At 39.7% G+C, this 27785-nt stretch overlaps 1 protein-coding gene across 1 annotated transcript in view; it reads right to left on the reverse strand.

Moving 5' to 3' along the window:
• MBP (myelin basic protein) overlaps positions 1–27785 on the reverse strand; it is a gene marked incomplete at both ends in the record, with an annotated part of 80224 nt that overhangs the window by 21605 nt on the left and 30834 nt on the right. The window lies entirely within an intron of this gene.

The following is a 27785-nucleotide window of genomic DNA, read 5'->3' on the forward strand; positions in this document are numbered from 1 at the left end:
TGCAGCCCTTGCTGACAATTTTATGGTTTAAGAGAACCGGTTCTATACAACAAATAAAAATACACCATGCATCCATTATAGCTCAGGTTCAGCATTATGGATCCACTGAAGGCAACTAAGTCCTACAGCATCTCTGTGTAAAAACTAGCAATGCTGTGTCAGAGATTTTGGATATGCCATCACAAGGGGCCCACTTGAGGAAAAATCTTGTCTATCATCAGGCTTTTCCCTAACGGACATGTAACTCCTAGCATCTGCATGTCAGAGATGAGAAAACACTTGTAGTCTGTGCAGCAATAACCCAGCTTTGTAGTCAGTGCCCAGAGTCTGGCTATTAATAGGAAGCACATGTGGTTGCTGTGGGCAGAAATGTGTTGATACCCCACTGCGAGAGGCTGCTCTAGGAGCCAGGTTTTAGACTTGATGGAGAAAAAACAATATCATACTATCCTCAAACTTGTACACCCGGTATTGCTTGTACCTTCAAGTATCCTCTTAGTATAGAAATTTAGCACTTCATCACACAGATGCTCAATTAAAGCAGCAAAATGAGTTGTGGCAGCAGCTGAAATAGCTTTGTTCATTATGGACATGTCAAAGGAAACGGATCATAGAAAGACAGCACACAATGTTTTTCAAATGGTGCTAGCAGTAGTTGCATAGCAACTATGTCTTCTTCCATTACTGATGATGCTGAAGCTTAAAATCAGAAATATAACAGGTCTTTCTTCTCAAAATTACTCTAAGAGTCACACACTACCTCCAGATTCAACACACAAGAAGTTAGCAGGGGGCAGGGAGGAAATTGTTATCTGTGGTTGCACTGAGTTTCATTTCCTCCTCTTCCCCTGTTCTAGTTGTTTTGTATATTACAGGATATATATTTCTGCAAAGCAGTGATGCATCATTGTATGAAATTACCAGTTACTCCCAACTTCTGAGCTCTTGCAGAAAGATTTTCATGTACTGCCTTTACATTCAGTGCAGTTAGATGAAGAAAGCTAATGGCGTTGGAGCACATGTAACAAAAAGAAAACTATTCTGGACCTTGTCATCTGCTTCCTGGCTGCATGAAGGTGAGGTATGCTTATGAGCATGCTGAAATGAACAAATTTCACAAGAAAAAAAAAATAAAGCATTCCAAAAAGTTAAAAATATACCCCATGGGAAAGTGGTTTTTTGATCAAGATTGCGATTAACACCCGAGAGCCCTGATCTCTGCCTGTTTCCACCCTGCTGGTTCTCTCTGCCCCTGGCTCACAACGAGGAGTCGGAGCGAAACCCACACGGTGGCCTACCATTGTAGAGGAATGCAGCAGTGTAGGCCTGGCTTGCAGCCGCTCACTTTTGTTTTCCAGCAACTCTGGCATTGCCTCCATTTGCTGAGGATTACAAAGGAGAGTACAGAAAACAAAAAAGCCTGTGGTTGCAACCAGTGGGACTTGCTATGGCAGAAATTTGGAATCTATGAGAAGCATGTGGCAGCTCTCCATACAACCCGCAGAAGGTTTATTTTTAAAAGAAGAAAAAACAAAACGAAACTTAAAAGAATTTTATCCACCCACCAGTTTCAAAGAGAAATGTCCCTTTGTTATTACTAGAACATACAGGTTTGGTTTAAGGATCATCGTCCACAGTGAAAAGAGCTGGAGCATCATTTGTAAGAAACCATTTTGTGTACTCAAAGGAAAAATGAAATCACCTGTCTGATCCATCAGCATGTTATCATAGAATGGTTTGGGTTGGACGGGACCTTTGAGATCATCTAGTCCCAGCCGCCTGCCATATCCTCGCAATTTGTACAACTGACCAATATTAAATGAAGGATTGCTTGATTATTTGTTAGTCACCTTGAGTATGAATAAAGTTATGCTGCAAAACCTGTACATATAACTCCTGCAAAAGTGAGAGCCCAGCACAATGACTAGCACTTCAATCAGATTGTACAACAACTCATGCTATGGTTTGTATTTTCCACATCGGCCATGTTTTTTGTTTTTTTTCTGAGAAATAACCTGTTCCTGTTAGTACAACTGAATAAACAGTATTAGAGTTCTTTCATAATACGACAGTGAACTCAGGGCAGTGACTGAGCCAGCTCGTTCAAAGGCTCAGAGCATGGTAAGCGGCATGCAAAACCAGCTGTATAATATATGCAGTTAAAAGTCATCACGCAGCTGCTTCAAAACAGCACAACAGCACTTGGTTATTCAAAACTCTACTGGATTATCGTTGTGGTTTTTTGTTTGTTTGTTTGTTTTAAATCAGGGTTATGTGTATGTGAGACAAATTATATTTATGAAGTATACCGTGCAGAATAAAGTACACTTGTAACTAGGTTAACCAAGTATGGTTTAAGAAACATGCTTTGATCATGACCACAGGAAAATCACCTACAGCATAAGCCTATAAAGCCTTCTTCAAATGAACTGCTTTTCAGTTCCAAGAAGTAGAGCTGGTTATGGGTACTCAGTTTTTCACACAATGCCAAGTACTCGGTTACTGCGAATTACCTGCAGGATACTGCAATTAATATGCTTTAAATTTCCACACGTACTCCAGGTGTGCAATGCTGTATCACTACATTCCTCTCTTTTCACTATTAATTTGTTCTGAATTGAAGCTTCCACTAAGACATCCACTTGAACTCAGACTCACTATCATTGTAGAATTTGCAGTGAGGGGAGTTACTTTCAGAAGAAAATTTTTAGAAGATACAGTACAGGGCCATAAAAGACATTCAAATTACTATTTGCTAGTCAGTACACTATTTGCTAATATTTCTAAAAATATTTTAAATAACAGGATACAAATAAGTCTGCAGACCATTTAACATTATCTCCACTTGAGTTGATTAAAAAAAATACTCAACACCTTCTAAAACCCAAAAAGGGTCCAGAGAGACATTTAAAAGTTATGTGAACTGCAGTTCTCAATGGTCAGAACAATTGCACAGCTGTCAGACACTGTATTAATCCAGCATTATCTTCACTTTGGAATTAATTTTCCCCTGTAGTAAAAGGACTGAGGAGTAAAAAAACAGTGGGTGCTTTTTTTCAGCTGCGTAATCACCAGCATTGGACCAGCTATGTCCAATGCATGAATCTCTGGGAGGCAGAGGCCCAGAAGACCCATGTCCTCCCACTCTGCCTGTGACAGGAAAAGAAGCTCAAACCTTCACGGGGACAAAATCCACATAACCAGCCGATTCCACATAGTGCAAGACATAAGTATATCTGTATCCTCTGAGGAAACAGAACCAGGTCACGAGCCGCATCTCCAGTTCAAGATAGTTGGGCTTCATGATCTTGAAAGTCTTTTCCAACCTAGATGATTCTGTAAGATGCTGACAGGGACATACAATCCACTTCCAACATGGAAACAGCACACAGCAGTTATCTGGAACTCCAGCTCTGCCTTTGCTATGAACAGTAAGAAAAGCTCCTTGCATGGCTAGGATACTGAAAGCAGTGCTGGGAACTACAGCAGCCTTTGGTATGCTTACTCTAGACCCAAAAGAGTAATCATAAACTCATCTTTGGTAATGTTATCTTAAGGGCCTGTCCACAGGGAATGTCCCAGGCCAATGGCCAAGGGCTTTGGCCAGTCCAGTGCTCATAGCATACAGGACCAGTCATCAACAGAGCAGCCTGATTGCTTTTGTTCCTCTCAGCATGTGAACTCATGGCCCACATGGCACTGAGCAGACAGAACTCCTCCCCCTGTGGCATCTCAGTTTACATTCTGGATGAGAACTGACGGCCTAAGTTATCAGCTGGTGGAGGGGGCTTTGAAGGTGGTCAGGGAGATGGCAGAGCTGGTATCAGGCTCAAAGCAAACTCTGGAAACAAGTTTCTGCATAAGACAGGACCATTATGCCTTGTGAGTGGTTGTTTCTCTGGCCAAGCTACCTTTACATTTTCATTCCACCTCAGACTTCCCAAAAAGACTTTCACTACAAATCAAAGGGTTTCTCCATCTCTAACCTCAATGAAAATGTGCTTCTCTCCCTTTCCCGACCTTTCTCACCTCCTGGCCTTTCACTGACTTGTTAGCTGAGAAGCAACCATCCTTGGCAGGGTAACTGGAATAAGTCCCTTCAAACACCCTTGTCCTTAAAACTGTCTTTTGCAACAGCAAACATCTCTTCAGCCTTTGGGCCTGGGAAAAAGTGAGCCATGTCTCCAGCTCTGGATAATCAGTTAGTGTAAAATTCAACACAGCTGCTTCCCCATCCCTAATCCCCAACACCGCTGTGCACAACTGCAGTCCTGCTATCTCTAATTTCTCTGTCCAGCTCTCTCAGCAAGGAAACACCACTCTTCTTCACAGCCTGCTGCTCTCCTTCTCTACCTTGTCCCCCACAGGTGTCTATCTGATGATTACAGGTGAACACAAGATGGAAAAAGCAGTAGTTGGGGAGCTATCAAAGTGCAAGCCATTATACCATATTGCATGCAGTGAAGACTAAGAAAAGAAAATACCCAATTTTTATTGGTAACATCTTTCAAGTATCTTATATATTCCCTGGGGAACAAGCCGATGGCTTCTTAAGTTAACAAGACAATTTGGCATCTGCAGGACTCAAAACGGAAACAAAGATCAAATAAAAAAAATAAGCGTCTCTGTTATTCCACTCACTTCTAACCATTAAATACTTCAGAAGGGATATAAATTAAACATGAAAAAGTTCTCCATCACATATTTAGTCAGCCATCTTCTGCTTTTTTCATGAGAGCTTTATAGATTTTGACTGCACCATTATTCCCGCAAATGCAATAAACTATGGAGTCATACCAGGCCAAACTCTTTGAATAAATATTTGAATCATTTTGTCATCAGCATAGTCAAATCCCAGCTACTGCTAAAAAGGGAAAAAAAAGTCATTCTGCTTAGAAGATCAGCAGCTAACTGCTCATTTAAAAAAATACAGTAAGTGCTTAGCCAATATATCATTTTAACATTTCAGATTTGGGGTTTTGGCTGCTTGGCATTTCCTCCGTACAGCTTATTTAAGTTTTTACTCATGTTATGAAGATTCTAGAGGTTCACTATTGAAACTATCACTTTAAACTAAAGAAAATAGGCCCAAATGCCAGGTTACTCAGAGGACAAGTTTGCCATGCCATATCTGAAGTTCAATTCCAAAATTCCCCACACTAAAGCAGATTAGTGATGATGCTCCTGAGGCGTAGGATCTCAAGGCTGTGTGAGGCTGCTCTCACAGTTTGAAAAGTTCCCTCGTTGCAGGGAACTCAGCTCCTGGGGACTCTGCATCCTGCTGCAAAGGGAGGGAACAGATTTTTGCTACCATGCTCTGCCTTGCTTTTCAAAACAGCTTTGTTTGGAGGCTGCATAATGGACAACATCAGTGCAGATCTAGGAATTGCTGTAGGATAAATAAGTAAAGGCTATGAAAATATTCTAAGACAATCCATACAAGAGAAAAGAAGCACTTTGGATCATAACAGTGACAAATTATTCAGAGCCTTCCCAGCATTTTTAATTTACTATAAAAATGTAAGATTTCCTAGTAACAAAATTTGGTGTCCAATGAAATATTTTTCAGAAGCAAATTCATGTACCTGAAGAATTGATATCTGATCTGATTAAAATGTCTGCCTGTCAGTCAAAAAGACTCTAGAAGGAAATCTTATCTTTGGAATTTATCTTGGGTTTACAGCAGGCTCTATCTTCTTCATAACAACCTCAAGTGCAGTCCTAAAGCTAGAATAAAGAATACTTGAAACCAAGAAGGAAGTTTCAACAAATGCAGCAATGAGTACAAAGAACTAAAACAACCTGCACTGATTCAATTGGCACAGGGTCTTACAGCAGAGAAATTACTCCACAGAAAATCTAAAATATCAGCAGAGAGATCCAAGTAGGATATTTGAAAGAGAGATATCAGAAAGGAAGAGATGAGTATTTGTTTTGATGACTAACAGGTTAAAGAGAAGGATGAACTCAAACCTTTATAGACAGATATAAATCAAAGAACAGCTTAGGTTGGAAGGGCCCTCGAAGCCCAACCAGCCCCACCCCATGCCATGGGCAGGGCTGCCCCCCATCAGATCAGCTGCTCAGGGCCCCATCCAACCTGGCCTTGAGCTCCTCCAGGGATGGGGCACCACAGCTTCTCTGTGCACCTCACCACACTCTGAGCAAAGAACTGCACCCTTGCCATACTGCTGGAGGCATTAGTAGTCTTCTTCTGGGTCAAGTTCACTAATTTCACCAGCAAATTCATCTCTGAAACCTCTGCAGGCTGCAAAATCTACCTGCTCAATAGCAATCAGAGATGTCAATAGCTAATACGGGAAGAAAATACATACTTTAAAAACAATTATAAAAGTCAAAAGCTTAAAATGTTACCTCTCCTGATCTGCACTGTTAAACATTTAAAAACCATGTACATTTTAGATTCGAGCATTTATTATGAAGTCTTTAAATTCAAAAGGGTCCCCACTTAGAAAATGAATACTGTATAGGTTTTGGCAGTTTCTCAAATCTGGAATACTGGCATTTATCTACGTTATCTAAGAACTGATAGTGTTGCTTCACAACACATTTCACAAATGTCTTTCCAGTCATATTCCTTCACTCTGCTAAGGGGACACTTCTGGATTGCCTTCTGACTGGAGCTCTTACCCAACCTGAAGCATTACTGGCTTGGAACCACAGATTGAGCCTTTCAGGAAACTCCATGCATTCTGTACTGAAAAAAGAAACAACTCACTTCTCATCCATCCCAAAGGAATGCAAGCGGCTGTGCTAACAGTGATCATACAGTGATGCCTTCACCACATCCTCATTTCATTTTACAACAAACCTTTCCTTCTAAGAAAAACATATTTCTATACTAGCTAGCAGAGGGGACAAAATTAGAGGTTTACATGGTAGGCTGGCACCATCTGTGCAGCATGAAATTTCCAGTTTCCAAAAGGTATATTTACAGGGTGCTTTCCAGGCTGAGAGCAAATGTGCCCTGCCTACATCTCAGTTTAAAGTTATCTTGTTCACCATGTACTCTAGGCCAACTGGAGGCTGTGCAGCTTTGCAAAGGCTTGAGGCACAAGTAGCTCCATCTGAAGAGATCCTGGCAAAGAACTGAAGCTTAGCAGGATGCTAACCTGGTATTCCCCGGCTGTCAAAGAAAGAATGTAGTCAAGCTCCAGTCCCACTACACACATAAAGTAGTCAGGAGCATAGCACATGCACCTACTGCAGGTTCCTTCTTTATTTGGATCAGTTTTCAGCACATCACATGAGCAGTTACTAACTCCTCTGTATTATTTTCCTGGAAAATAGAAGGAAAACCAGGAGATGATCTTAGCACAGAAGCGGTCAGCTTTCATTACTTTTAAACCCTTAAGAGCAGCTTGGCACTTGTCCTTCATTAAAATTATTTGTAAATTTGATGCACGGCTAAAGTTTGCACCGTGAAGTCTATCATTAAGAAGATATTTTTATGACGTGCTTTTTATATGCACATTCTGAAAACAAAAATTAAACTCTTTTTTCTAGTCCTCTCAACTTTCCATTAATTCTGCTTATTTCAAGGTCTGGATGGTAAACACTTATTAAAGATGTCTTCTGCTGTTGGCTCTGTCAATTAATCTCCTCCAAACTCCTGCATCTCTAGACGTTTCCAATTTTTTTTTTTTTTTTTTTTTTTTTTTTTTTTTTTTTTTTTTTGTGTTGCTTCATCTTTGACAGAAGCATTTTTTTAGGGTCTTAGTCCTATCTTTCTGTACCCCACATGGCATATTATAGCAACAAATGCCCAGAGGTGCACTGTGGTTTATATGTACATATTGTAGCAAATTGAGGCATATTTAATACGGAGAAAAGCAGCAATAGCAGTAAAAAGAAATGATGGCAGCTCCAATTACCATTCCCATCAGTGCAGCCAGAAGCATCTATCACATGAAAACAAAATTTGTCATGGAATCACTGAATATATTCACAGAGAAACAGTTTGCTTAAATTAATACCACATTAAAAGAAAGAAATTAAGTCCCTGGGGAAAAAAAAAAAAAAAAAAAAAAAAAAAAAAAAGTCAACAACCCCCAAAAATAACCCACAACTGAACTTCAGGAACTTCAGATTCTTAGCTGACATGGGCCCCAAAAGTATATCCATCAACTCTGTGGCACTGTTAGAATACCAGTTTCAATAAAAAACACCTAACTGTACACAACTCATCTCTTATCTAAAGAAATGCACCTGGTGTTCAGCTGGATTTTAGCTAAGAGCCTTTAGATACAGTGTGTTCTCAGTCAGACAAAGAAATTCCAGGAAATGATTAGGAAATCCCACAGTTGAGGTAAAAAGTCCAGTAAATCTGGAGATACAACAGAAGTTTATTTCTGCCCCTAAGCTAACCATCTGGTGGAACAGCATTTTAGATTTCTTCTTTAATATTTTAACATCTAACTTCAGCTATCTGGGGGGGTCTTCAGAGACTCCATCATAATCCATTATTAGAAACTTCATTATTTGCTTTTAAATACATTAATATTAAACATGTTATCTAGGCAGGGAGGCTGCATGAGACATATTTTCTATACAGTAACAAATCCCTAACAAAAAATTATAAATAACAAGGGCTTTTTTTTTTATTAATTAAAAACAAAAAACAAAACTGAAAACAAGCACTTTTTTCCTTGCTGAACACTCGTGAGCTGTACCATAGTCCTAAATGTGACTCAATGCTATACGAAGAACAATGGTGACAAACTGTATAAAACCGCAGCAGTGATCGATGGTACTTTGCACAATATCTGCTTTTCAGTAGCAGCATTCTAAGAGTGAAAAACTGCTTGCACAGTACTGAGCCTTGTACCAGTTCGTGGGAGTTACTGCTATTAAAGAAAAAAAAAAAAAAAAGGAAAAAAAAAAAAAAAGAACGCACAAACTTTCTACACGCTCAAATAGCAAAATAAAGGCACTTCTTGTGTCCTGAATGAAGCACTCCACTAAAAGCAGTATCAATTCTGAGGACTAAAAAGCATGGTGTGAGAAAGCCACGCATCTAAAATATTGAAACAGGTAAGAAATGTTATGAACACATTTTTCCAAGTGTAAATTTGGATTGATGATCAATAAAGATGAAAACAAGCCCTTCAGGAATAACTTACAGAGCTATTCACTTGGTCCCACCAGGAGGAAGATAACAGGGCAGTGCATATACACAAAAAAAAACACATCCCTTGTTACCTTAAAAGCAGATGCAAGCATCCTCCCCTCTTGCTCTGCTCATGCCCCAGGCCAGCACAGGTCCTGGCACAGACCTCAGCACAGTGCTGATGCTGGCTGGGGGCTTGGTGCTGCATTGACTGTGTGTTCACAGCCACCAGCTGACCTGTGCCTGCCTGCAAACCACTGAGCAGTCAGTACTTCCAAGCAATAGCCTGTTTGCACCCATGGGACAGTAGACACGAGTGCCTGTCTGCAAGTCATCATGCTTTTCTGAAACTAAAAGACAAAAACTCTGCCTCAATTTTCTCAACAGGAAGTTTTCGTTTTTCTGCTTCATATGAAACTGTGCAGACAACTCATGAATGATATAAAATGATCCACAGACAGAAAATAGCTGTGTTTTCTCTGAAAATAAAAGGTCATCTATTTTCCAGGTAAAAGTGAGTACATTTCAGTACTGCATCCTATCTCTGTGTGTCCTTTGGAAATATATAAATAACGCAGTCTCTTTATAAAGCCCCTGCAATTTGGTTCAATTTTCAGTTTTAGGATGCAATCAACTGTAGTGAATTACAGAATCACAGAATGTTTTGGGTTGGAAGGGCTCTCAAAGCCCACCCAGCCCCCCATGCTGTGGGCAGGGCTGCCCCCCACCAGATCAGCTGCCCAGGACCCCATCCAACCTGGCCTTGAGCACCTCCAGGGATGGGGCACCACAGCTTCTCTGGGCAGCCCGTGCACCACAGCAGGCTCTGCAACCCTATTCCCCCACACATGGGGGAATCTGCCAGTGCTTGAGGTCAGCTCTGCTATGGGGTGACTGTCACCTGGGCTCAGACTGCTGGGAAATAGCTCAGAACCCTGCAGGGCTGCCTGGCCTCATGTCACAGTTTTGTGACACCCCCAGTTGCACTACAGCAACATCTGTGCCTCACATCTCACAAAGTTGAGACCTGCCTGGTGCCCAGCCTTGACATCAACCTTGGTCCTGCTCTGCTTGTAGGGGCACTGCTGGGCTGCCCTGCTGCTACCCTGCGTCCCATTACCCGCCTTGGGCAGGCCACTCTTGCTGTTCTCTCACAGTCTGGAAGCAAGAAATGCGAATACAGTGGTTTTGAAGTCCTCTTTTATTACCTTTGGCTTCAAATGCTAAGGAAAGAAAACTAATTGGTATCCAATCTGATAAACGCAAGAATAAAAGATTTTCAAACTGCAATTTTGATTTACGCAGAATTGCTTTCAGTAGATGAGTTACTTAAATGCATAAATAAAATGAGACCCTTAGAAGAAGGGTTGAACCCTACAGATATTCCCTCCAGCAGCAGCAATGAATCCCACTAGAAACAGTACTACTTGAGAAACGAAAGCAATCACATAGCAATTAACAAACCAAGACATTTTTTCATTCAAAATGAAAGAAGTTCAGAATCAGGGCAAAAACTTGCAATTGCAAAAGCCCAGAGTTCTGACTCCTTGCCTTTCAGAAAGTGTAATTGAGAGGCACTTAATGAAACAAATTCCCTCCACCCTACCCACATCTCTTCTTGACAACTCTTTTTAAGAACAGGCCCATCAAGCAACAAAGAAATCAGAAGAGACCAAATATTTGGAACAGAAGAACATCCACTCCATTTCTGAATTCAAAATTTTCTATTCTGACAAGGAAAATATTTTCTCTGCTCCTAAAAGGAATAAAATTAATGCCTCTATTCTTTGCAGGAGGCTGACACAAGTTGGTTGAAATCAGTAATTGTCAGATTATCCTGCACTTGTACTGATGGTACAAACAGTGTGTTGTGCTGCATATAGAAAATGAGAAGATGCAGGATAACGTGACTTGTATGTTATCTTGGCATTTATTCCAATATAAACTTCATTTGTGATTTGCTACAGTTTGACAAGATGATTACAATTTGATGTCACGCTGGTTACATGTTTTTCTCTTCGGTGACAGGTTTGCCACACTTCATAAAAGACTTCAAACATTCTGAACGCAATAAAAGTGAACTGGAAAAGAAGCCAACATCTCACTATGCACTGGTTGTGCTGTCCTTTGAAGCAGTAAGGGGCAGACTGAGTGCTAAGCATCACCTCCACTATCATCAGCCAGAAGGAAGACTGCTTAACCCTTAGCCACTGTTGTGCTTGTGCTGCAGTATAGATCTGCTAGTTTACTTGAAGATTATTCTCAACATATCCAAGCCATTACAGTCTACTTATTCTAGTGGTGGGATCTTAGACATCACCCCCATTCACAGGCTTGTAAAAGGACTAGAGAGATATATTAATACTACCACAAATCTCAACTATTCTATGAAGAACAAAAAAGGCACATCTATGCAGCACTGACAGTATGGACTGATAGACAACTGAGACATTGTGCACAACAGAACTACTCAATTTTGCACCTAGGAACCTTGTCACCACTAACGTGCATGCACACGTACACAGATCCAGTGTAGTTAGTAATTGCTAGCCTACCTCCTGCCTGGATAAAGGCAATTTCCTTAGCAGACAAACTCTAAGCAAATGCATAACTGTCAGCTAAAGGTAAGGGATGGATGGGCTCCAGTACAGCATGGCCCTGATCAGTAAATATGCCAGGTTACCTTCTGCCAATGAAGCTTTTCTAACAGTAACAAAGCATGAGCATTAATAACTCAGGAATATCAGCAGCAGAGGGTTTAGCTAGCTAGCTCAAATACGTCTTGAATGGTAGCCAGAGAACAATTCAAAAAACAGCGTTAAAGAGTCAATGATAGGAAAAAAGGAAATTTTTTGAAGAGTCTGCCTTTTCACATTTTATAACACCATCTGAAAAAGAGCAAGAAGCTCTGCTTTTGAAAAAATGAATACCATTGCACTTGAATGCTGACTGGAGAGATGCCAGTGATGCCAGTGATACCAGAGAAACAGTCACAGCAATGTTTTTCCCTCCTCTACAGAAAGACTGTTTGCATTACATGATCTGAGAAGTCTTAAAAACAACAACAGAAAAATGAAGTGAATCTTTTCTACCTCTGACCAAGCTTACAATGTGCCTAGGATGATGTGCTTCACCCACCTGACAGGAGCCACTCAGTACCATGCTTCAGAACGGAGTAGATCCATGTCTGGGAATCATCCGTAGTATTTTCCAAGCTTTGCCTTTGATGCGTCCACCACACAAACTGCTAACTGCTCAAGGATAGTCACTGTTGCAAATCTCCAAAAAATTAGGAACAGCCTTATCCAGATTCCCAGTGATTTCACTATGGAAAAACAGTGTATCCTGTTTGCTTATATTTGATGGAGTCAGATTATACAGCTGTGCTGATATGGCATGGAGCAGGAGACAAGCTCTTAAGCTGTGCCATCAGCCTGAACATCAGGGTTTGTGTGACATAGAAACAGGGACATGCATGCTGAAGTGGAGAAAGAAGGGGCTGTATGCACATGAACGTAAGGAGAAGGCAGCCAGCAGACTCAAGAAAAATGTCCTTGGGATCTTGTAGACTAGAGGGATCCTTTGCATCTGGTTATTCCTCCACTTCAACATAAGAGAAAAATGCTTCTTTGTTTTTAGTGGTGCATATATAAAATAAATCACTCACTGAGACAGAATTTTCAAGTGCAGAAATAAATCTTTAGATTCCAGGATTAGTTATGTGCTTCATCAGCCAACTTTCCTAACCCACTTCAGATGGGAACACTCTGGCATTGTGTCTGTCAGGAACAAGCAGCCAAGCAGGACTGAGCCAAGTACTCAGAGCTTTCCACCCATGGTCACAGACAGTGCAAGAAACACATGTTGTGAATTTCAGACCAAGCTCCAGCTGCAGAAGGAGGCGATGCCCCATTTACCTACCATCAGAAATGCACCTTCCACAACTTCACGATTCTTTTGCTTCCCCTCTCTTCCAGCCCCATGCCTCTTCTTTCAGCATGCAGTACAGTACATTCAATTTAAAAGTAGATGGCCTCCAAACATAGAATTAAGCATTTTTCTAAAAATCGTGCGGTTATTGCCTTAAAATACCTCTCTGTTTGGAGAGGACTTGTGCTAACAAGTCAGCTAGCAAACTTTCAGCTTTGTCACTAGTATCCCACATTGTTTTGGCAGCAAAGTCTAATGGCAATTAAAAGCAAACAAGCCAAATGTCTAATCACCCCACCCTGAAAATAGGCTCTTTGAAATGGATTGTGTAAAGGAGCTGGCAGTAAAGCAACAGCTGTTGAGTTCTGCCATCATCTACCCTAGCTAACTTAACCAGCCCTTCTAATGAGACTACAAAAAAAAACAGAAGTAACAGAGCTGCAAATCAGTACTTAGCCAAGGGAAACTGGATGTTACAGACAGCTGCTGCTAGGAGTACAGGTGCTTTTAGCCACTTGGCTTGGCTGTCCCTGGCATTGTTCACGCAAAACACCACGCAGCTAGAGGCACTATTACAGTCATACTGAAAATGTTAGTGCTGTCAGTATTTCACCTTTCAGGTTGAACAGTCATTTTGAACTCCAGCCCATCAAAAAAAAAGTCCTGTACTAACTCTCAAATGCCTCAATTATTCTCTGAGTTCTGAGGCTATTGGCACGGTACTCATTACCAACACCTGCAGGATCCAGATTTTTGTAGTCCTTCCCTTCCACTTACAATTTTGTTCTTTGAGATTGAGCTGTGAATGCGGAACTGCTTTCAGTTATTTCTGTAGAGCTCATCTCCCTGCTAGCATTCTTCGTTTACAACATTTATGGTTTAGGGCTTTTTTTTTTTTTTTTTTTTTTTCCAGATACTTCAAGAACATTAAAGAAAAAATTCATTTGACTATTTCAGAAAATCCACCCACAACATGGAAATTGCTTGCTTAACAATTTTGAATCTTTTTTTTAAATTTTATTTTGTACCAGTTTCATATTTGAACACACAGGGTAGTATACTGTCATTTTATCATGCATTTTCATCTGTGCTATTTAAATTTCAAATCTGAAGCAAGATAATAGCACACAAGGCTCAAAAATACTTTAAGAAAAAGGAAAAGAGGTCAGCAGCAGACTAGGCCACTTGTTTGCGCACTAAAGAAGTCTTGCAGAAGAATGCTAAGAAGACTGGCTGAGCTAACTGTCCTCCATAAGAATAAAATCAGCACAGATTTCTCCCTTGGGGTAACGGTTATAGAGCATTTTGTTGCCACCTAAAGACTCATTATTTGAGGTGTTCTCCTCTAACAGGAGAAAATAACATCGAGACAAGACAAACACGTGCAGCTTTACTCAGCAAGGAGCATAAAGGCACAGCTTGTGGCAGGCTTTGCAGCATGCGATTGCTAAACCCAGCAACAGTGGTGCAAAACGTTCTTCACTGCCACTAAAATGTTTCCAAGTCAAGAACTGATAATTCAGTGTCTAAGACACCTCTGCATAGGCCTGCAAGATGAACAAATAGAGCTGATAGGGAAACAAACAAACAACCTATGAGAACAGAAGACAATGTATAAAGAATATCAAATAAAGTATCAAATTGATATGCACCCATTTCCAGACTCTGCACTCCAACAGTGCAAAATCTAACAAACTCATTTCCTTGTAGCAAATGGCTCATAGCCAATCATCAGTCTCTTTTATTACTAAACTATGCAAGACGCTGCTTTAATAAAACCTAGACTTCTATTTTCATCGGAATGAAAATAAAACAACATGGGGAAGTCACAGCAATTTCTTTTCCAAGAAGAAACGTTTAAATTCTGTACAGTGGAACCAAGCAAGTTCTTGTTAAATCAACTACCTCATTAGGGTGCAGGCTACAAACATCTCCATCTACACAGAGCTTGATTTCAGACCAAAGAATCTGCAGGCATACATACATCAGCCTGATTTGGCTGGATTAATTAGCACAGCAGGGTTCTGAATCAGAGCAGGTCATAATGCTGGTCATACACAGATAACAGCTGAGAGTGGATTTTTCTGGACTAGTAAGAACACAAGGACTGAAGAAAAACGGTACTTTTTAAAGTACTAACAGAGTAAAAGATTTTCTCAAATTAGCAACAACAAGACCACCTAATGAGGACAATCTTCAGATATCTTTTAAAACTGAAATTCATTCTCTTTCCTAAAATGTGAACATAACCCTAAAGCGTGGATAAATAGCGTGAACATGAAAGTAAAGAGAGATGCTTTCCGTTCTGAAGATGGTAAGCTGGAAACAACAATCTAATGAGCAGGGAGAAATGAAAAGAAAAAAAAAGTAATTAACAAACACGAGGGATATCCAAATTCACTTGCAGGCCACTCTTAATCCAGTTCACCCCTCTTTCCTCCCCATCACCCAGCACTCACTGCCAAGAGCCAAAGAATGGTCTAATACATGCTTAGGAGACAGATGGCAAGCCAGCACCGCTTTTTTTTTCAGCTTTTCAGGCATGGCATGTATTGCTAAAACCATCTAATAAAAGTTCTGCGGGTAATCATAAAACCTAAATACCTAATTATCTATGAGTAGCTATAGTGGCTCAGTCACAACAGGTTAAGAAGATCTGTGCGCTGTGATGTACAAGAGGTTTGTGGTTTCTGAAACACGCTTCAGAATGCAAATACTGAAGCAAATATAGCAAAATATCTTATGCCCCCATTGGCATAGTTTTACTGAAACAACTCTGATTCCCAAGCAATTACAAATAAGAGCACCCTGTCTGACAAGCAGATTAAAGGCACCAGATTAGATTTCAATTTCACTTGAGATTTGGATTTCTTTTATTTGTAGTAAAGCAATATTTGAAATAGTGGGAGGTATGACCAACTTGTAGCAGAACTTACCAACACTTGTACTTAGCATTTATTTTTAAAATTGGAAAGAAGATATGCATTCTCCTTCTGTACATCCTAGGCTCAAAATCTGGTGAACAGCTCATAGATTTCACAGGCTTCTATCAGAAAACAATACAATTTGTTGGGATTTCTTTACAGAATATTTTAAAGAGTGCTTCATTTTAGAATAAGTCTCAAGTTTTGAGCAGAATTTGTTCTCTCAGCAAAATGTCACAGCAGCACTGAGCAGTGCTGTTAGCCCAAGTCATCTCAACAAAAATTCAAGCGCAGACCATTTGCTGGCATATGGCTTGCAGGATCTCAGAGACAGGATATATCCTATCAGCTTGTTCTCAGTAAAGAAGGGCTTTTGCCTTTTTAAAAATGTTGGAGAAGTGTCTGAGAGCATAAGAAGCACACCACTAGTAGTATAGATTGTTTACACCTGGAGGTTTAAACTCCTGAACGTAAGGCAGGCAGGAAAAAAATTGATTGGAAGGAACAAGCAGCAGGCAGGTAATGCATCTGTAAAAAAATCTATCTTAACATGTAAAAAATTTTAAACATGTATGCTGCAGCCTATTCCACTAATACTAGGGATACGAGAGCAGATGAGGTTATATTCCCTGACTGCCAAACTAATTGGATTTGAGATCAGAACAGGAAGGTAATATATAAACTCTGACTTTTCTCCTCTGAAAGAAATTATGGCAACCAGCAATCCCATTGTGCTTTGTTGCTGCATAATTGTTAAAGAAATGCTTTCCAGTGCCCTGTGAGAGGGGGTACTATCTCGAAAGCTCAAAGGGATTGTTCATTTGATCACTAAGCATAGTGTTATTCTAAACACTCATGCACTCAGAGAATGCCTCTATTCTCATGTTCCCCTTGGAGTTGAGATCATCTGAGATATGCCAGCTATCAAACATAAAGGCTGAGGTAGAACTGCTGGCAGAACGGCTTAAGGAAAGGCTTCTTGTAGACCTGGAATCCATACTCTGCATTTTCTGATGACAGATGTGTTCACAGACAAGTGGGCTATCTTAGAAGGCGTATGTGCACAAGCGAGTTCATCGTTATGTATTTCATGTTTGACAGTCTGTTCTTCAAGTCAGGTCTAGTGATGGATTGTAATGATTTCTGAATTGTTTCATTAAAAATATTGCTATTCACCAGTAATTTCAAAAAGTGTTTGCCACTTATTTATACATACACTACTGAAAAAAAACCAACCAACCGACACCTCTGATTTGTGTCACTTCAACACAAGTAGCATATAGGAAAGAACTCTAATCAGTACTACCATGTACTAAAGCCGACACAGAACTGGCAGTTTATAGTTTATATCCAAGAGAGACAAAGATATTCTCCAAGCATTTTCACTGTGTACATTTTTACCATCTGAATTACACAAAACAGATACAACAATAAATTAAATAGGTGTATCTGCAGTGAGTGAAATGGACATAAACACAGCTTGACAAATTCCACCTAACAGCCCGAGTTCTCCTTTCTTTTTTTCCTTCTTCATCTGTGGAAAACAAGGCTTTCTAACATCATGCTTAATTTTCCTGCAAAAAATATTACCTTTACAATAAATGCACAATTGTAATTTCAGTAAGATCTGAAGGGCTCTGAAAAACTAGATGCAAATACACTACAATTTTCAGAAAGACATGACCTCATGAAAACTTCTGCAGCCAATCATTTTTGGGATATTTCACTCACATGAAAAAGTCCTCATTTATCTTATTTTATAGTTATATTTATTTACTTTATTTATTTATAAATACTTAAGTATTTACCTTGCAGTTGTAAATCCTAACTACGTCAGTATAAGCAAACTAATATGGATGGTGGAGAAAATGTTTCGTTTTTATAGTCCCCTGTGTCAAGCAGTTTATGTTCAGTCTGTACAAATGACAACATGAACCTTCTCCTACACTCCATTCCTGATAAAGCACATGATTATGATATGCTTAAAAACAAGGGGAACTGATTATAAAAACCAGGTATCTGTATATGTCAGCATTGATTTATTACAAAGAGGATAACAGTCATGATGATTAGTCAAAGCAGTGTGGAATTTTTAAACAACATGCTAATTTAGATGTACTCACGTTTTATAGAGGGGACAAGCTCTGCATGCTTTCCTTAATTTCTTTTTCTTGGAATCTCAAAAATAACTTGCAAGAACATTCAGAAGTCACATAATAGGCACCTAGACTTCACACAGAGCCAAAAAGAGCACTTTTACAAGGGATGCAAGAACATTTATTAGAAAGGAACGTATTTTTACTGCAGGAGACATTTGTAATGAACACATATATTTAAAAAAAAAAAAAAAAAAAAAAAAAAAAAAAAAAAAACCACAACCAAAAAAAACCACATGGGTGGGAAAAATGAAACTAGTAAGGTATTTTTCAACCCTTATAATTATTTGCAATTGAAAGAATAATTACAAATCAATTTTAAAAGATTGTTGATTAGATGAACAGGAAAAAGAAATAATTTAAATGTTTGCCTTTAGGGAAAAATAACTGGCACAACTGTATTGGCACAGGGGTAACAGTGCAGCTGTAAATATGTCCAGGCAGGAATAGCATGTGCAGAGGGTGCTATTTGAGCACCTCTGTAATTAGAGTAATTATGCTGCTGGGATTCTGCTACTGAGTTTTCCCAAGCAGCCTTTACCCTGAAGCTGCAACTCCCCTGCAAAACCTGCAGCAATTTGATTCTTGTACTGCAGTTTGTGAGCAGCAGTCCCCTTGGTGAAAAGTAGTTTGACTGGCAGTGGAAGAAGTCACTCTGGGAAACAGAAGTCAGCTGTGACAGCTGCAGAGTGCCTTCCTCATATTCTACCCCATCTGTTTATTGGCTGACAGGAAAAACGAGGTCCTACTCCTCAGCTAGGTGCTTCTGCAGCACTTGGAATAACCAAAATAGTGCTAGAGCGAGTCTGCACTTGGACATGATGCTTCAGCAATAGAGGAGACAATTGCATACAAAAGGAAGGAAATGGCAAAATCCCAAGCATGCATACAAAAGCCTCATCTCCTCAACATCTTATTTTCCAAAAATCCTGTTTATGAGTTCAGTTCAATTATTCTATGTTATTTTAGTTTATGAGTTCGGATTCAACCACTGAATCAGTCAGACTGATTCAATTTACCTCCTGAAATCAGGCCACTACATACAAACTGCTACAGTCTGGTGAGCAGTGATTTTGAAATTGAAGCTATATTTGTTGTTCCTCTGTTTAGTTTCATCACTCATCGTTCCTTTATAGGCTGTGCAGTTCACGACAATGCTGGCTAGCCCTGGATCCTTAACAGAAGGGCAGAGTAATTTAGTGGAGGAACAAGAGCTGAAGTTTCATTTTCTGATGGTTCTTGGGTGAGGGAGTTTTCACCCTGAATACCAAAAGAAATTCGCTTTCAGATCTTGGTATTTTGAAACAGATAAGAAAAGTTATTTCAAGAAATTTTGCCAAATATGCTAAAATACAAGTAAATTTTCAGAACATATACGTAGTGCTCTATAAAAAGACAAGGTGTCATATAGCAAGCCTGATTTCAGTCTGAAGTTCTCCACACTTCTATTTCCTATTCTGAAACTGATTTCTTTGCTGACAATTGCTCAAGGAATATGACCCCAGACCAATACAATCTGGAAACTAAACAAGAGAGTCTTGTGGTCATTTTAAACATGAGCAATTTATATACAAGATTTACCTCAATCAAATCAAACGGAAATCAAAGACAGTGAAAGGTAACAGAATAATGCTATTAATGTCCCACTTGTGCCATAACCTCACCTTTCAAAAATGAAATAATGGAATAGATCTGACGAACAGTTGACACTAAAGACAACATTACCTCGTACCTAGCACTGCTCCAGCCCAAATGGACTCAGCAAATAACGAGTCCACTTACAACAATAAACAGAGCAGCAATTGAAACTTAATCGTTAGGAGTTCACCAACACATTTCTCTACCTAATAGACTGCAGCTCCCCTAATCCACCCAGTACCAGAGCTACGCTACAGCATGGACCTAAGATCATAGTCTTCTCTGTTAAACCTCAAACATCAGTGCAGAACTGCTGAAATCAACAGAGACATTGTGCTGGAAAAAAGGAGCTCCTACAAGTCAAAAAAAAAATATGCCAAAGCAAGTTAAGAGTCACCATGTTCTGATACATGCTCAGGGAATCCCACTTCAAGAACAGAAAAGGTTTTCAAATATGAAGTATCTATTTCAGAAACATCAGCACTTTCATTTCATCTCCTCTAGCTTCAGTGAAATGAAGTCTGTTTGCAGTAATGTCACTGTGGTGACCCAGTCAGGTGTCCAACACCTAACACTCTTTTTTCCAGAGGCATTCAATCACTTTTCCCACAGTCAAAGGTTAAGTAGAAAATCTGATAACGGTATTTTAGAACAGAAATCAGAACTCTCATGAATTCCTTTCATTTTCAGCCAATCAACAACCTGACGTAGCTGTAGTGTTCACTGCAAGGGGATTGGACTAGATGACCTTCAGAGGACCCTTCCAACTCTAAGGATTCTGTGATTCTATGCATTTCTGCAGAAGTCACCTCAGATGAGAAGAGATTTAGAAGTATTTTTGCAACAGTGGCCCTACATGTGTTTGTTTAGTCTCTAAAACACCAATTTCTGCTGCAATCTTCCATGACAGAATTACCGCGGCTTTCCATGATCAATATCACACACATCAGTAAATCTAAGATGCTGCAGCAAGGGGAAAAAAAAAATTGGAAAAAAAAAAAAAAAAAAGGAAAACAAAACCCAAACTACTGTAGATGGCAGCTACTAAACCACTCAGACTAATTTAAAGTTCCTGCTGGATGGAGATGCTGCTTTCTAACTGGCAGAAAAATTGTTCCTTCTAATTAAGTAGGAATATTAGAAGGTCAACAGAAAGCCAAGTTTTTATTGGCTTTTTATAGGGGAGGCTTTAGAGAGTGAGCCTGCTATGAACAGCTCTGGAAATAAAGGGCAGCATTATCGTGGCTGTTCTCTGCTTGTGAGCAACTGCAGTCTTGTCACCACCAGGATGTTTCTGTGCAAGTACCAGGGTGTGCACACCAGTGTACACTGGTCCTTTTCACTTCTATTTCCCTCACCAAAAACAGACACTCAGATGTGACTTTCTGCTGTGTAGTTCCCTGTCAGTGCTTTCCCTCTCCACTTTCCATACCACCATCAGATTCATTTTTCAGACCTGTGGACATAGTTAGAAGTGTCATACATTAGTCTGAAGCATTATGTAGATTAACTCAGCACAGAACTAAAATCATGTTGTCAGGGTCACGAGAGCACAACTTGCAGGGAGTGTTTATAATCTGCCGTTTTATTCTCTGGCACAGTCCTTTCCTGGTGGGCTTACTGCTGCTCAGCTCCCTGTATAATGCTTTCACATCTTGGTTCATTACAAACCAAGTTTGATACTTGTGAGAACTCAGCTCTACTTAAAGCGAAGCTAAAGGAAAGAAGATCTGTGTAGAAAAGCAGGGTCTGTAGTGGAACATGGGGAAATGGTTTCAAACTAAAGAGTGAAGATTTAGATTGGATATGAGGAAGAAGTTTTTTTTTGTTTGTTTGTTTGTTTTGTTTTTTTTTTTACAAGTGGCATAAATATAAATATATACATATTTATATAAATATATATATATAAATAAATATATATATAAAACTTTCTCTTAAAAAAAAATCATCAGTCTCGATGTTTCTAGGCATATATTCTCAAAATAAGTGGTAGAAAAATTCACTCTGGTTTTATTCTAGCCATGACATCAAAAATGACTCACAGTGTAATTAAACTTTAATGCCAACATCTGTTTCAGCTAAGGAGACAGTGGAGCAGTTGGCCCACGGAGGGTTCTATGGCTTATTATTCTATGGTTTATTTCACTCAAATCAAGATTCAGCTCAGCAAACTGGAAATGGGACAACAGCAACATTCGAACTACTTTCCCCAAAACAATGATCTTTCAGAAGCACTTGTAATTCATTTGCAGCTCAAATCCTGCCTTATCCAAACTGATTGCTACATAAGGACCAGTGATGGAAAACACTAAGGATTCTGCTGCTTCTGTGCAAACAGAAAACTTCCTTAGGCTACAGCCTGCTATCAGGACAAAGGCAGCAAAATGCACTTGGAAAGGAATAACTTGTGTTCATGGTTAGCTAATTAGCAGAAGGCCACAATCACCACAGAGCACCATGTGACACTGGGCAACCCTTCTCCATCCTAACTTTTACAGTCAGCCACAATGTGTGCTGGGGATAACAATAGGATGTTGAACGCCTATTGTGCTTCCACCCATCGCTCAGACAGACTCACTCTTACTGAATAAACAAGGGGAAAAAATTCAGCAGATCCTGCTCACTGTATAGCAACCATTAAAATCATGAATAAGTCATTTACTGTGCGGTTATTGTGTTGATAAACTACAGTGAGCGCACACCATTGGGTCAGCACTGCTGAAAGTGCAGCAGGCATCACTTGTCTCCAGTCCCTGCCTATGATAACAAATACAGTAACAAAATCAGTCCCCATAACAGAGAAAAACCCCAGGCCTCTTATAGACATGCAGATTGGGTGTGGTAAAGATCAGAAAAAAAAACACATTGGGATCACATTTGTTAAACAGCCCTATAGCTTGTGCACTAATTGCATGTAAACATCAGAGCCATGTTAGAGGCAATCTCGCATGTCTATGTGCTACCATAGAGCAGTGTGGTAATTGTGCTTGCATATTAACTAGTTAGAAACCCAGGAGCTATCACTGCTGTTTGATGCACCAAATGGTTGGAGGAAATAAAACTTGAGTATTATTATTAAAAAAATCCATAAAGATGACTGGTCACCTAATGAGCCATAACTAACTACAGATATAGCATCAAAATGCAAATCTCTATACTTTAAAAAAAGCTTTAAATCCTAAAATAACAACAAAAAGGTCAGCCACCTTCTGGATCCGAAATCCTCTGGGTCTTTTTCTACCTCAACAGTTCTCTAATGCATATGATACAGGAAGAGGTGCCCTATGCACAGACAGCAAGAAGTGTTTTGATATACAAGATCTTGCAAGAACAGAATTTCAACCCTTTCCCCAAATAAAAGCTTTAGGTGAGATAAACAAACAAACAAACAAAAAAAAAACAACCAAACCAAAGGAAAGGATACAAGCAGTGTTCATCAGGCACTTACCACTGCACAGAAAAAGTGACAAGCTATTTTTTGTTAAAATGTAAATCTCATTTTTTCCAGCTCAGGAAATTATTCCAGTCTTTCTGGTGCCATTTTGATAAAGAAATGCTCTCCAGAAGCAAGCAGGCCAAGACTTGCAAGAAATTGGGAACAGAAAAAAGATGGCGAAGGGAAGTGGAAATATGTGGACAGCTGGAACAACAGAATCATTGCTTAAGCTTATTATGAAAAACTATGAAAGACTAAATTTACCCATTTGCCTCTCATGCCAGAGGGAATAATTGCACAATGGTTAAAACATACATTTTAGGACAATCTGCTGTCTCACAGGATTGATTTTTTCATGTCAGCTTGCCATTATTTTGCATTAAAGTCATAGTCTGCATCCCACAATCAATGATGGCTACAATGAGAGAAACTCTCTTGTAAGAAGGTCACTGAACAACAATAACGCACAGCTTTTATTAGGTTCCTATCACTGTCACATCACCTCCTGAGAGAGGGTTTGTGTAGCCAGGAGCTGCTAAATTCTTTCAAGCTCCTCCTTTTGCATTCTGCCCCTTCTTCTTTTAAATGAGATTCTAAAAGCAAAAATGAATGCTAGAAGCATACGTGAAATCCATACAGGTTTTGCACATAAGTATATACATGCCCACCTCCTTATATTCTTATATTCTGTACAGCCACTTGTAAGAGCTGAACACTGCCTATTGTTTTCAGGGAATATGCTTTATTTATTGTCATTACATCCCAAACAGAATGGGAAAATGAGAAAGAGAAAGAAAATCCAACCCCAAACCAGAACTTTGTCTTCAATGTCAGCATCCAAAAAAAACCCCCAAACTGTTCCAGACGTGGTCATGGTGGGACAGCAGCAGCTGTGGCAACACTTGTACCACATTAAGGCCAACAGCAGCAATGCCTACATCTGTCAAAATATTACAGATGGCAACCCAGTGGAGACAGAAGTTCTTCAACCTGCAAAGGATTATACAAATACCCACAGGAGTTCAATGCGTAGGACACATAAGCGGGTGTCAGCATAAGTAATGAATCAGGGTCAGGCAGGGTTGCTGCGGAATTGTGCTGACTGCACAGTTTTGAGGTATTTCCCTGAGCTCCACATAGAAAAGTGACCTTGGGACCTAACCCAGAGCTGCAGCTAAAAATGGCAGAACAACAGACGATGCTCTGCTCGGTGTTGTTTTGCCAAATTCACAGCAAAGTGATCTCCTGATCCATTTCTTTAAATGCACAGGGCTCTACCCTGCCATTTCTTTTCTCTCTGCTATACTGAGTCATTCGTGATCCTTTTCTGACTACATACTGGTTGCAACAGCAACAATGTTGACTATGTGCAAGTTTAATAGAAGTTTGGAGCAGCGCAACACTAGAGATCGAGAGCACAGATGAATATTCAGTGTAGAACAGACAACAGAAGGGTGTGGGGTGTCACAAGCAAATCCTTTCAATGCACAAACAAAACTAACTCCTGTTAATTCAGAATTTGATAGTTGCACATACGACTACCATACAGACTCAATTCCCTTTCTCTTCCATATCCTACACTTAGTCTCCATTTCTTCATTCCGTTTGTGTTAAAAGTTCATCACCTCTGAGAATTAGTTCTCTGAAACACAGCACATTTCTGACGCTCTTCTTTTTTTTTTAGTAAAACATCTGGTACAATGAGTCTCCATTGTTGCTGAGGACGTTTCAGCTATGTCCCAGTATAACAAAGTAATTTCAAAAGGAAAACAAAGAAAAAAACTCAAAGCAAACAAAAAATGCCTTCCAAAATAATAATTCCTGAATCCAGCTCATGAAGAAGAACAAAACAAAGATGTTCATGTTCATTCCCAAAAGGCCCTTCCACAGTAGTGGATCGATCTTTACTCGTATTTACAGAGAGCACTACTGGGTCTAGGAGACGTGAAAGAGATATCCACACTCTGTTCTTTATTACCACAGCATTTTCAGTCAATAACACTGTGTTTCCTGACAAAACAGTACTCAAACAATAAGCACTGCAGAAACCACACTTGCTCTAGAAGCAAATACTTCCTTGACAAAAACTCCATATAACAACCTTTAGGAACTGCTGTCTGCAGTACAAAGGTTTCCTTCTGACAGATCATATTTTCTGCTGGCCCAAGACAATACTAACCCAAGAAAGGGAAAAAAAACAGAATGGAGTAAGGTTGCTGCCCCCAGGTGGCTAAGAGCAGAGGGGCAGCCACGAGGACCTCAGGGGGCCTGGATGCTTCTGAACCCCTTGAGATCATGCACAGAATAGAAAATCACAGTGAGAAAGAAGTACAACAGCAATCAAGGCACAAGCATCCTCTTTCTTAAAGGGACTGCTTCAGACAGAAATGAAATTCATTGATTCCTCCTTTCCTGTAGGAGGTGGCACTGTCCTGGTAAAAGCCACAGATAGTGGCTTTTTGTCCAAAATAAATAAAGCAAGCACAGAAGACAGTGATCCGTGGGGAAAAAAAAAAAAAAAAAAAAAAAGAATGCTGTGCTGCAGTCTGTCAAAAAGACTGGAGGCTATTTACAATTCCTAGGAAAAGCACTTCTAGGCAAAGAGCTGAAGCTATAAATTAACCTGCTACTGGTGCACACTCATTATAATTAACATCACCAGAGAGAAGGAAAGCAGAAATGAAGGAAGGCTTGAAATGCACCAGGACAGAAGGAGAAACAGCAGAGCAGGGGACTATAAAACAACGAACACCTCACCTAGGGAAAGCTGTCTGAAGCTTATAATCACTTACCCTCTACAAGATGGATCTGAACTCTTAAAAAAAAATTGCCCAGGGTAAGGCAGTTACATACAACAGTGCCATTCTCAGACACATGAAACTTATATCTGCACACATTTTCTCCCTGACTCTCAGAGAGCCTCACACTAAAGTGAGTGCCTTTGCACCTCCAGCCTACTTTGAATTCTTCACTTAACCAGTTTACAGACTGTTTGATCCATTTTGCCTCTTCCTTCTTAACAGCTTTCATCTAATTTAGAAAGCAAACCAACTGGACTTCTATTTGTAAAGTGGTAGAAGGATTGATAAAAGATGATGACTCTGTTTTGGATTTGCAAAAAAATTTTCCTCCTTGTGATGCCAAGCTAGCTAGCAAGGGTTGAATGCTGGTTTATCTTAGATAAGCAGTTCAGCTTACAGATTTGGAACATGGAAATGTTTAGCAATTTGTTAGTAAATCATTAACTTTAACGAACATTTAGGAAGCTGACTGCATGTCCACTTTTTTAAATTAGCAAAAGAATTTATAGTAAGGGTATGTATCACTGTAGAATCATTGTAGAGTGAATTTAAACATAATCTACACACAGGACAGGTCTGTACAATCAATTACTAGTTTAGTTTGATACAATTTCAGGCCAGCGATCAGTCTAATGTCGGATGCAGAGGCACTGTAAAAGCCTGAGTTTTTGCTGATAGAAAGAAGTAGGCTGATATCACCCTCTCTACTGTCTCCATTTTCCTCAGAGGAAGGGAGCACTGGAGAGATTCACATTGAGAAAGGGCATAGTTTGGGACAAGCATTATACAGTGCTGTGGGGCCGCATAACCAGTAGAACTGGATCTACTGCAAATGACTAGCAGAGCAGATGTAGAGGAAATGAGATAATACTCTCACTGCAAAATTAATGAAGCATAAACCCAGTTCTTACGTCCACTTGTGGATTCTTCAGCCACTGGCATTATCTGATCAGTGCTGGAAGCATTCATGCCAGGAATTCAGGCTCATGTGCTAATCACACTGCATTAACTCATGCAGGAAAGCAGATTTTAGCCAAAACCTGCCTAAATGGATATGCGTTGTTTCCACATATAGTAAGAAAGATTTAGTTATTCATGCTCTGCTCCTTCTGTACCTTGAAAGAAGGAAAATATTTCCTTACCGTGTTCATAAATAGTTGAATCATCCAAAATGTTAAGCTAGTCAGCCTTAATAAAATCCACGATTTTTACAGATGTAGTTTGCATGTCAAAACATAATGGAGCTAAATGTTACATTAACTGACAAAACCCTTAGCCTTTACAGGAACTTTAGACTACTGCTTTTTTCCTGTGGAGTTCTGTTAGCATAAAATCAATATAAAGTCAGAAAAATAAAAGGTTTGCTCTCACTTTTCCCAATCTTAATGCAGAATAAAGCTACATTTGGCCCCTTCTTATATGGTATGAAAGCTACTAGCAAAACCTATGGGGGGGAAAAAAAAACACACATACAGCTAACAAGATGAGGTCATCTAAAATCCGATGACCTCATAGGTCATCAGATAGTCTATCCACTTCTGCCACAAGTGGAACTGTATTGTATCACTTTACACAGTAACTTATCTAACCTGCTTTTTAGGGCCCGCAATGATGAATCTCCATCTGCTAAGATGATGAATGCCAATGTCTCGGTATTCGTTTTAGGATTCCCCTACCCAACACAGGAGTCTGCCCACAAGTTGAAGAAATCACTGTTCTACCCATCATGGACAGAGAAAAGTTAACTTTCCTTCTCACTGCATACCATCC

The sequence above is a fragment of the Tetrao urogallus genome, assembly GCF_951394365.1.
Source record: "Tetrao urogallus genome assembly, chromosome: 3".
Lineage (NCBI taxonomy): Eukaryota > Metazoa > Chordata > Aves > Galliformes > Phasianidae > Tetrao > Tetrao urogallus.